The sequence below is a fragment of the Apteryx mantelli genome, chromosome 23 (assembly GCF_036417845.1).
Source record: "Apteryx mantelli isolate bAptMan1 chromosome 23, bAptMan1.hap1, whole genome shotgun sequence".
NCBI classification, from domain to species: Eukaryota; Metazoa; Chordata; class Aves; order Apterygiformes; family Apterygidae; genus Apteryx; species Apteryx mantelli.
Genome location: NC_090000.1, coordinates 9229508 through 9240075, shown reverse-complemented (window position 1 = coordinate 9240075; position 10568 = coordinate 9229508). Strand labels below are relative to the sequence as shown.

Sequence of the window (10568 nt, the reverse complement as noted above, 5' to 3'; positions counted from 1 at the left end):
TGGGATCCCTCTGCAAATGGAGTTTCCTCCCCCAGCCCAAAGAGGCAAGGGGCAGAAGGTGCTCAAGTCCATGCAGCCTGTGCCTTTGCTTTTGCCTCTCTGGGTAGGAGAAGGGTTTTTGTGCTTCCAGGGCTGCTGTGCTGCTGTGGCAGTCATTGCCTGAGTGTGTTTAGAGACAGCCCATCCTTGGGCATCCTCTGGGGACCCCCTGTTCCCCAGTACTGTGCCCTTGGAGCTGGCAGTGGATCAGCTGATGACTGCAGCGCTCATCGATCCCCAGGGCACAGCCAACACTCAGGGTGCCCAGGAGGGTTTCTGTGGTGTTCGCTGCCCTGGGGTCGGGGTGTGCCTGGCCCGAGGAAAGGCAGTTTGTGCTTTGCAGAGAGGAGGGGACCGGGACACCTGCACCCACAGCCCAGCAGAGAGGTGTCCTTCCTGGGAGTCCTGGCCAAGGGCAGGGGCTGGGCTCATGCCCATGTGCAAGGAGGGGATGTGGGTTGGGAGGGATCATGGGGATCATCTCAGTGCTCCCTGGGGATGTGGAAAACCCTGCAGGAGGTGGGTGGGTTTGGGTGGTTCCCAGAGCAGGCGGTGGTCAGGGCCCTGGGAGGAGCAGCAGTGTGTGGGGAGTCCTGGGGGTTCAGGGCTGCTCATGAGGCACTTTTCGGGGCAGGAGTGGGTGCCCTGTGCAGGGCCAGGCATGGTGTCCGCATGGGCATGGGCAGGGTGGAGTGGGCTGCTGGGGTGGGAGGAGGTGCTGAGGGCTGTGGGGTGTGACTGTCCCAGCAGGATCAGAGCTGGGCATCCCCCAGCCGAGCCCAGCTCAGCCCGCGGGGAGAGGAGGGACCCAAGCACTGTTCCGGGATGGCCCAGAGGGGAGAGGGCTCACACCCCAGTCCTGGGACTTGGTCCCAGGCAAGTGGACCTCACGCAGTGGTAGCAATGGGTCGCAGTGCTCTCCTAACCGGTCCTGTGTCTGTTTGAAGGTGCTGCGGAGCTGAGGCTGGAGTCTGGAGGCAGTCGCTGTGCTGGGAGAGTGGAGGTGAAACACCGGGGTCAGTGGGGGACGGTGTGTGATGATTGCTTTAGCATGGAAGATGCTGCTGTGGTTTGTAAGCAGCTGGGCTGTGGATCTGCTCTCCAGTTTTTTTGGTACACACATTTTGGGCAAGGATCTGGCCCGATTTGACTGAGCGCTCTTAAGTGTCAAGGCACCGAGACTGCCCTGTCTGAGTGCAGTCATGCTGGTTGGGAAAAACACTACTGCGATCATCGTTGGGACGCTGGAGTGAATTGTTCAGGTAAGGAGTCAGCCAATCCCTCCCGTTTGGGGTCGGGGTTGGGATCAGGGCGTTAACTGGGCTGTGCCCTGAAGGAGAAATGTGTGGGTACCAGTGCAGGCCCTGACGTGGCTCCTCTTGCTGCCAAGCTGGGACTGTTGCTGCTGATGTCCCTGCAGGGGACAGGGGGCTCAGACACCCTCAGGCGGTGCCTCGGGCTGGAAGATGATTCCCTCACCTGGCCCCGCAGGGTCTTTTGGTCTCCATCAATCTCCTCCTGTTCTGCCAGAACCCATCGGGCAGTGCTGAGGGTCCCCATGCCCTACACACCAGGGACGACTCCTGGCTCCCCACGCTGGCCTGTGCCACAGGGCTTTGCCAGCACTTACTGACCCTCATTTGCACCTGCTTTTGCAGTGAGAGCTGGTGTTGGCCCAGGGCTTCCCATGGTTCTCCTGCTCCTCTGCCCAGTCGCTGGCCTGCTCCGTGTGCACCCCCGGCAGTGTGCTGTGGCCCTGCCTGGGGACACCCCTCCCCGGGCACACGTCAGAGGGGGCAGCTGGCCCAGACACCGACCCAGTTACAGCTGCACCATTTCTGTGCCTGGGACGTGTCTCCCCTCCCAGACACCTCAACACCCCAGGACAGCCCTGGGAACAGGGCGCATTTTGGGCTGCTCCAAGGTGCTTCCCCAGCCTGGCCCTGAGCTCGGCAGGGGCTGAGCAAGCTGCAGGAGCCGTGAGCACCTGGGCCCATTTTCCTGGACCAGGTGCTGCTGTGCCAGGGGACCCTGTGGCAGGCAGTGCCGGGCCTCTGGGGCAGCATCCTTTCTCTGAGCAGTGCCTGTGGCTGTGGGTCCAGGATAGACACAAGCCCTGGAGCACTGTGCAGGTGTGAGAGGAGGTGAGGGAGGCCCTGAAGGGTTTGTGTCATCAGCACCCACTGACGGCTGCTGCCGGGATGTTCACGGGGCATTTTGGATGTGGCTGCCTTGGAAACGATGTGGGATGTGGGTATGTAACTGCCAGAAGCCTCTGGGAACTGCCTGCCATTGGTGTTTTTTCCAGGATTTGTGCAGCTGGTTGGAGGGGACAGCCCCTGCTCAGGACGTGTGGAGATCAGAGACGGAGGCCAGTGGAGAACAGTCTGTGACTCACACTTTGATCTCAAAGCTGCCAACGTTATCTGCAGGGAGCTGCAGCGCGGCAGAGCCCTGTCCGTGCCTGGGGCAGCTCACTTTGGAGAGGGGGTCGGTCCCATCTGGGACAGAGAGCTGCAGTGTGTGGGGAATGAATCGCTCCTCTCCTCCTGCCCCTGGAGGTCCCTCAGCAACCAGACCTGCACCCATGCGAACGACGCTGGTGTCACCTGCACACGTGAGCATTCAGGGAGGAGGTGCTGTGAGCTGTGCGCTGTTGGGTAGGGGAGCAGGGAAGTGACCGTGCTGAGCCTGGTGCGAGTACAGGAGGCGTGGAGTTGTCTGTAATCTTCCAGTGATGCAGCCAAAGGAGATGGGATTGCGTCTCTGTGGCATTTCCCTCTTTGGCTACTGGAGGTGCAAGAGCACAAAGCCATCTTCTCCAATTGCCCTCTCTCTGCTTTGCAATATTTCCAGGCTTCAGGCTGGTGAATGGCAGCACGGAGTGTTCAGGGCGAGTGGAGATGCAGGTGCAGGGGACCTGGGGGACGCTCTGTGACTCTCGCTGGGACATCTCCGACGCCCACGTTCTCTGTCATCAGCTCAACTGTGGATTTGCTGAGTCTGTTCCTGGAGGAGGGCATTTTGGGAGAGGAACGGGCCCTGTCTGGAGAGAGAGCTTCCACTGCGAGGGGACCGAATCCCATTTGGGACAGTGCCCTGTGACTGCCCTGGGGGCCTCCCAATGCTCACAGGACAATGATGCTGGTGTTTTCTGCTCAGGTGAGTGCAGGGAAAACGCAGGATTAGCCAAACTTGCCCCTTGTGTGTGACACAGCAAGCCAACAAAGCAGGGAAGCCCAAGGCAACAAGAACGTGTATTTCTTCCTGGAGCAACCCTGGCTTTCCACGGAGGGATTCAAAGGGCTTTGCCTGCTCAGGCAGACCACTTTGCGCTGTGAGAGGTGAGGACCAAGCAGGGAGGAGGCATCTCTGGCCTCCCCAGGGCAGGTAGTTCAGGCACCGAGGGCCACTGCCAGGCCTGGCCTCCTCCACGCTCCTCCTGCGGAACAGGCACGGGACGGGGCTGCGGGGCACACCTCCACTCACGGTGGCTGCAAAGGACCCTCTGCTCCCTCCTGCAGCACACAGACCCATCCCAGAGCCGCAGAGAGCCCTGCAGAGAGACCCTGATGCCACCGCCTGCAGGGACTGCCCTGGGTTCACCCAGCAGGAGCAATGCCTGGGGCTGAGCAGCAGAGCAGGGCTGGGATTTGCCCTGGCTTCTTGCAGCATATACCCCAAACTCAGTGTGTCTTTTCAGAAAGGCCCCCCTCCCTCTGCTTCCTGCCAAAAACACAAGCTCCAAGTCCCCAATCCATGGGGATGCAGAAGGGCAGAGACATGTGGGCTCTTCCCCAGCTATCTCAGCAGGTGCCAGCCGCAGGGTGGAGACGGGAGCAAGGCTTGTGCTCGTCCTGTCCATCGCCCAGGCCATTGGCTAGGCCACTGCTTCCTCCTGCTGGAGCTGCTCCATATGCGCCATTTAGGACATATGTGGTGGCTCTGGGATTTGCCTGGGCCTCCCATGCTTTCCCATCTCTGCACCTTCCTGAGCAATGACAGCGTATGGCTGAGTAAGGTTTAGTGGCTGGAGAAAATAAAAAATGCCCACACCACCTGCAATGGTAATGCTGGAGCCACCTGGGCACAAAGCTCACACCAAGTCTTGCTCCCTGTTCAGCAAGGTGCAATGCAGAGAAAGAGCTTGGTAGTGACACGAGCAAGATTTCAGCTCTTGGGGTGACCCACGTTCATCAGCAATAGCTGTCCTCAGCTCCCCGCATAGCCCAAGGAGGGGCAGAGGCACCTGCAGGCAGGGTCTCCTCCCCCTCATCTTGGACACCTCTCGGAGGTGCCTGTTGCTCTTTATTTTCAATAGAGAGCACCAGGACCACCAGCATTTAGACTGGAAAGTCCCCATGCCCCAGGCACTGCCAGCACTCTGGCTCAGGAAAGCCTCCCCTCTGGGAGCATCCGTCTGCTCCTCTGCTAACCATGGACCCTTTGGGGCTGAGCCTTGAGTGCCGTGCTGGTATACACTGAATTACTGGGGGTTTCAGCTGCTGTGCATGATCAAGGAGGCACTGGGAGGTTGAAGCAGTTTGTGGGGCAGGGTGTCCTCAGGCCTCTGCGCATGGGACTCCTGCAGCTCCCTGGGTGCATCCCCTGGGCTGCCGGTGCTGTCCTCCGTGTGTCCCAGAGCAGAGGCCCTGGGTGCTGTCACAGGGACGCAGAGAAGGGCAGTTCAGAGGGGACTTGTAGGGTACATCCACTGACACACACACCCACAGACATCTCTGTTTCTCTCTGCTCTGCAGCTCCACCCAGGATGACAATGTCACCCCCCCGAGCAGGTAACCTCTCCTCCCTGGGGGTTGATCTCCCCAGGCCAGGCTGTGAGCTGCAGCCTGAGGGAAGGGGCTCTGTGCTGGGGTGCGAAGCCCTGGAGAGGAGGCCCTGGGGTGGGAACGGGTAGCTTTGGGGAGGGCTATGATTTTCCCCAGCAGTGTGGGAGCTGCCCCGTGACCCACCTCTGTGTCTCCACCCCCTGCTGCCATGTGTGGGGGGTAAGGAGTGGGGTGTCCCTGGGTCCCCACCTCCCCCAGGCCAGGAACTGCCTCCTTCATGTCCCTGCCTGTGCAGATTTGCCCCGGGGCCATGAGAAGGATAGCAGGAGAATCTCAGTGCCTGTCATCATCTGCATCATCCTGGGGGCCCTGCTGTGCCTGATCCTGGCCCTGCTGGTGGAGCAAGTGAGAAGTGCCAGAGCTCAGCGCAGAGGTGGGTCCTTCCCCATCGGTCCCAGGTGGGCGACACCTCTTGGCAGCCCTGCGGGTGCTGTGGGGTGTCTGTGAGGGGCAGAGACAGAGCCGGGGTGGGGGTGCTGCCTCCTGCCCTGTTCTTGCCCCTTCACTGTCTGGCTGGGGACAGCAGCAAGCAGGGTGGAGAGAGTCCAAACGCAGGAGGAGATGGTGACGGGGGAGGATAGAAACAGCAGTGAGGGGCTGGGGGAGACGGGAGCAGCGGGAGACCTTTGAGGATGCTGCTGGCCCCACTCTGGTCAGAGCTGGAGGGGAGGTCGTGGGGCAGGAGTGGTGCCGGGAGGCACGCAGGGCAGGGGGTCTCTGTGTGATGGTGTCTGGTCCCTGGGCTTCTCCCTGCATCCATCCCTTCCCACCCATGCCAGGAGCCATCTGGCAGAGAACGGGAAGTTCACCAGGGAGAGGAGCTGCGGGAGCTGCTCCAGGGTCCGAGGAGGGAGTGACTCAGGGTGAAAAGGGGCATGGGGCTGTCTCTGAAGGGAGAGCGTGAGGATGCCATTGCCCCAGACCATATGCACAGGGACGCTGTTGTCAGCAGGGATGTGGCCACGATGACTGGACAGAGCAGTGGGGCCAGGCCGTGGGGTGTGTCCTGGGCTGGCCCAGGCAGAAGGGATGATGGGTGAGCACATTGGGGTCCAGTCTCCTGTCTCCATGTCCCTGTGCTGACCTTGCCTCTGTCCCCAGGCTCCAGGAGGTCTCTGGAGTCCTTCTCTGAGGCCGTGTACCAGGAGATTGACTACAGCCTGACGTGGGAGAAACAGGCGAAGTTTGGTCGCTCAGGTCAGTGTGGGTCGCTGCTGGGAGGGAGCACATCTGCAGGGCCCTTTCCCTCAGCCCTGACCCAGGACAGCACCTCGGCAGCTCCCGGGCCAGTGGTCCCCGCAGCGCTGGTGCCAGGGGTCTGCGGGGAGAGCAGCCCAGTGCTGGGCTCAGGAGAGGAGCTTCCTCCCCACCAGCTCTGCCCATTGCAGCCGGGGGCACAGCTCCTCCCTGCCTCTCCTGCTGCACCCCCGGGGTTGTACCTGGTGGGTGAGGGAAGGGGCCGTCCTGGGGCAGCTCTGAAAGGCCCTTTGAAATGGGGTTTGTCCCATGGGAGCAGGGCAAGCCCCAAGCCCTCCTCCCCGTGCAGTCCCTGCTGTGTAGGTCCCCCTTCCCACCAGCCTTGGCCATGAGCAGGGTCAGCAGAGCTCACCCCGATAACACCCGCTGCTCCTCTCCGCAGGCTCCTCTTCAGAGGGGTCCCTGACCAAGCTGCAGCCCGACCCCAGGGACAGCGAGGAGGAGGATGGTGCTGGGTCAGCCCCAGGTAATGGAGGGGGAGGCAGAGGAAGGGTCGATCTCTCTTCCCCATAGCTGTGTGACCAACAGCGGTGTCACTGAGTATCACTGTTGCGGTGGGGAGGAATCGCCCTCGTGTGTGACTCCAGAGCTGTCCTGAGCGGGCGAGGGTCGGATGTGCCCATTGGATCTGGGTACCTGCAGCCCTGTGCCCTGAGGGGTCGCATGGGGACTTCCCATGCTCGACCCATCCCTGCCTCCAGCAGGTCCCGAATTCGCCCCGAGGAGCCGTGCCTCCAAGCCCCATCTCCTCAGGCACACGGGGAGCCTTCACAGCCAGCTCCAGGGCAGAGCCCGACACTGCCAGCCTTGTGGCTGGGCGAGAGGGATCCCCACTGCTGCACGCACACTCCTGTACCCAAGGGGAGGTGGGCAGAATGCAGGGTCTCCTGTAGTCCTGCCAGCACCAGCATCTCAGCCCCTTGGTCGGGCACCTCCTTCCTTCCTCCGCTCTGCGGGAGGGCTCTTCTCATTTCCAACAGCTCCCCTCTCCTTTCAGATGTCCCCACCCTGCCCAGAGGTGACCCAGCAGATGACTATGATGATGCCAAGGAAGTCTCTGAGCCCAGGGAGGATTTTGTTCCTGGGCAGCAAGACTGGGAAACACCCAGGGAAGCAGAGGAGGGAGACGAGCCCGGGGAGGCACACAGAGGTGAGGGGGAAATGCAGTGCTGCCGGCTCCTGGGCTGCCGTCCCCAGTGCCCAGAGTGTCACTGCGTACTGAAAGCCCGACCTCTCAGGATGGGGAGGGATCCTGTCCAAGGTGTTTTCCTGGTGGGGAAAGAGGGGTGGGATATTGGGCTGGATGTCTCAGGGGCAGTGAGGGGAGGGGGAAGAAGGGGATATAGAGCCCAGGAGGGGCACCCGCATGGGGAAAACTGCAATGCAGTGTCCTTGCTGCTTCCAGGGTGGAGCCTGCACTCCCAAGGAAGTGACAGGGCCCCCGGAGCCAAGAGAGCCACCCCATCCCTGCCCCCCATGGACACGGACTATGATGATGCTGAAGAGGTGTTTCTGGCACGTCCCCATGAGGACACCAAGGCTGAGAGACAGGGTCCTGGTGCCAAACAGTCCTTGAGCCCAGGGCCAGGGGCGCCCACCGCTGCCGTGCAGTTGGGTGCACCGGGGACAGAAGAGAGGCCTGTGCAGCTGGGAGAGCCGTGAGTGCCAGAGAGCGCTCTCCCTTCTCCCACTGGCAGCAGAAACAGCTGGGCCTTTCCTCTATTTTTATTCCCATACTTTTACACCATGCATTGGTATTTGTTCTTACCAAACCCTTTGGAAGTTTGATCCCAAGCCTCCCTCCCCAGGTGGCGGGATTGTCCCCAAGGCTGATCAGGGAGAGCAAAGCACCAAGAACCAGCAGTGGGGAAGGGGCACGTCTTGGGAACAGCAGGCTCTGAGACAGGCTGTGCACCTGCAAGTGCCCATGGTCCTTGGAGTGCGATAACAGTGAATAGGCCAGTTGGAGGATATTCCTGCTGGCAGAGACATTTCCATCCTGCAAACCACACACAGAGTTTCCACCCAAAATGGGTCCCGTAATGGCCCTCTGGGTGGGGAGGGCCAGTCTCCTCCCCCACCAGAGTGCCCCTGCTGGCTCTTTTCCCTGGGGCTCTACCAGGGTCACCCTGGTCCCAAGGCATGGAGGCCACCACAGAGCTGCAGTGACAGGGTTACCCCTGGGCTGTGGCCCCACAGATGTGAGTCTGGAAGTGACAGCAGGGCCCTGAACACCCCAGCCATACCCAGAGGGGTTCATCACCCAGGGATCACCTCCCCATAGCAGCTGGGAGGCAGCTCTGCTTCCCACTGCCCCGGCACATGGTACAGAGCAGCTTGTTTGGGCACCCAGAGCTGGGATTTCCCCTCCTCTGGCTCCGCAGGGACGCCTGTTTCCAGGGCTGCTCCTCACTCCCGCAGCCCTCGTGGACCCTCAAGCACACCTGGCCCAGCCTGAGCTGGCTCCTTCCTGGCAGGGGCTGTGAGGCACCAGGGCCCTGGGCAGCCCTGGGACCCCCATCCTCCTGCTCCCATCCACTCCACCCCTCTGCCCTCCCGCTGCTGGGCTGCAAGGGCAGAAGAAGGAGCTGCCTCGCCTGGGGCGCCAGTTTGGGTTTGTGGAGGGGGATATCTGTGTGTAGGGCGCAGGGGGACGGGAGCAGGCAGTGATGGGAGGAGATGTTTCCTTTTGCAGTGCATGGGGCCATGCAACTGCCCTCAGCTCTCCCTGCCCAGCAGCCAGAGCACAGCTCACCTCTTCCCCGCAGCCTGCACCATCAGGCTGGGGGACAAAATCAAATGCGTCTGCCCAGGGTCTGGTGCCTGTCTTGGGGAGGCAGAGGATAACTCCCCCAGTCCCGGTGCTGCCCAGCGCTGCCTCTGCTTCGTAAGAGGGTTTCAGCTCTGGGTCCCTGGAGGGACATGTGTCCTCTCCCACAGCAGCCAAGCCACCACCCAGCAGTGGGGGCTGTGTGCGTCCTGGTCCCAGTGGCTGGGCTCCCTGCTGGGAACAGCCACAGCTTGGCTGCCTGCAAAAAGCAGGATCCTGCCCTCGAGGAGAGGAGGCAGCCGGCAGCTGTCACCAGCACCCTCTCCCATGGTAGCGCTTCCCCAGGCATCGCTGGGAGCTCCTCCAGCCCTGGGCCCTGCGCTGACCCTCCATGGGCAGCAGCACATCCCGGGGCTGGGGATGTCTTGGCTCCTCTCCAGGCTGGAGCGCTGGTGCTGGGGACCTTGCAGGAGGGCTGGACCATGTGTGCAGAGCTGGGAAGGGATCGCAGGAGGGGACTGGATGTAGGCAGTGTAGGCGTGAGGGAAAAGTCCCAGTGCTGCTCAGCGAGGGGTCTCAGGCATCTCTGTCCCAGGCTGCGTGTGGCAGGGCAGGGGGACCCCAGGGTGCAGAGGGGCTCTTGCTCTGGGGCAGACACTTCTGTGCTGGAGCACCTGCTCTGCAGGGACCTGGTTGTGTGCCAGGTGCCTCTCACCAGCCTCTTCTGCCCTGGAGATTTAGACCTCAGGGCCAAAGTGCAGAGTAAGCAAGGGCTGGACCCTGCTCCTTCCCCTCGGTGGTCCCAGATCAGCTGCTGTCCCAATGGGAGCTGCACAGGGGCTTGGTTGGCACTCAGTCACCATGTCCAGCCCTCAGCTACACTGCAGGAGAGCTGCACTGCGCTTGCCCCACTTATGGTCTGCCCTGCCCTCCTGCCTGGATCTGGCCCTACATGCACTGCTCTCTGCTGGGGGATACAGATGGTGTCACCAGAATGTCCCCAGGGTGGTGGGGCAGGGCTGGGGTGTCCCTGGGGGCCCTCGGGGTGCTGGGGCTCAGACTCCACCTCCAGCCCCGCGACCTGGAGCCTCCCTGCTGGCAGCCCCTGCCCTGAAACAGCCCCCTCCGTCAACAGCCCCCTGCCCATTTCTCTCTGTGGGAAATGCAGGGCTGGAGCCTGAGCCCAGTAGGAGCAGGGGTTTCCCATGGGGATGGGGGTTGTGTTTCCAGCAGCCGTGTTCATCACCCATCTCCACGAGGTCTCACTCTGGGAATGCTCTTCTCCTGTGGGCATTCCACATTTGGAGTGGAGAAGGACAGGGGCTTTCTCCTTGGGCTCAGGGGAAGCTCAGGAGGAAGATGACAGCTTTGGAGCACTCCAAGCTGGCAGTGCATCCATAGAGCTGTTGCCGGGCTGCAGGGTGGCCCTGTAGCTCAGGGATTTGAGCACCACCTCTGTAAACCAGGGGATGGGAGCACAAACCTCCCCAGGACCTGGGCACTGGATCCTGGTTTGCTTGTCCCTATTGCACCAAGTAGGAGCTTCCGTGGTGAGCTCACCTGCAGTTCACGGCCATGCTGGGGCGAGCACAAAACTGCTTTCCCAAGGACTGGGGCTGCCAGCTCTGCTCAGCCCCACGGCCCATCTGCTG

At 61.8% G+C, this 10568-nt stretch overlaps 1 pseudogene; it reads left to right on the top strand.

Annotated features, from left to right (window-relative positions):
• The first annotated feature begins 509 nt into the window (after positions 1 to 509).
• LOC136993985 (scavenger receptor cysteine-rich type 1 protein M130-like) overlaps positions 510 to 10568 on the top strand; it is a 114302-nt pseudogene continuing 104243 nt past the window's right edge.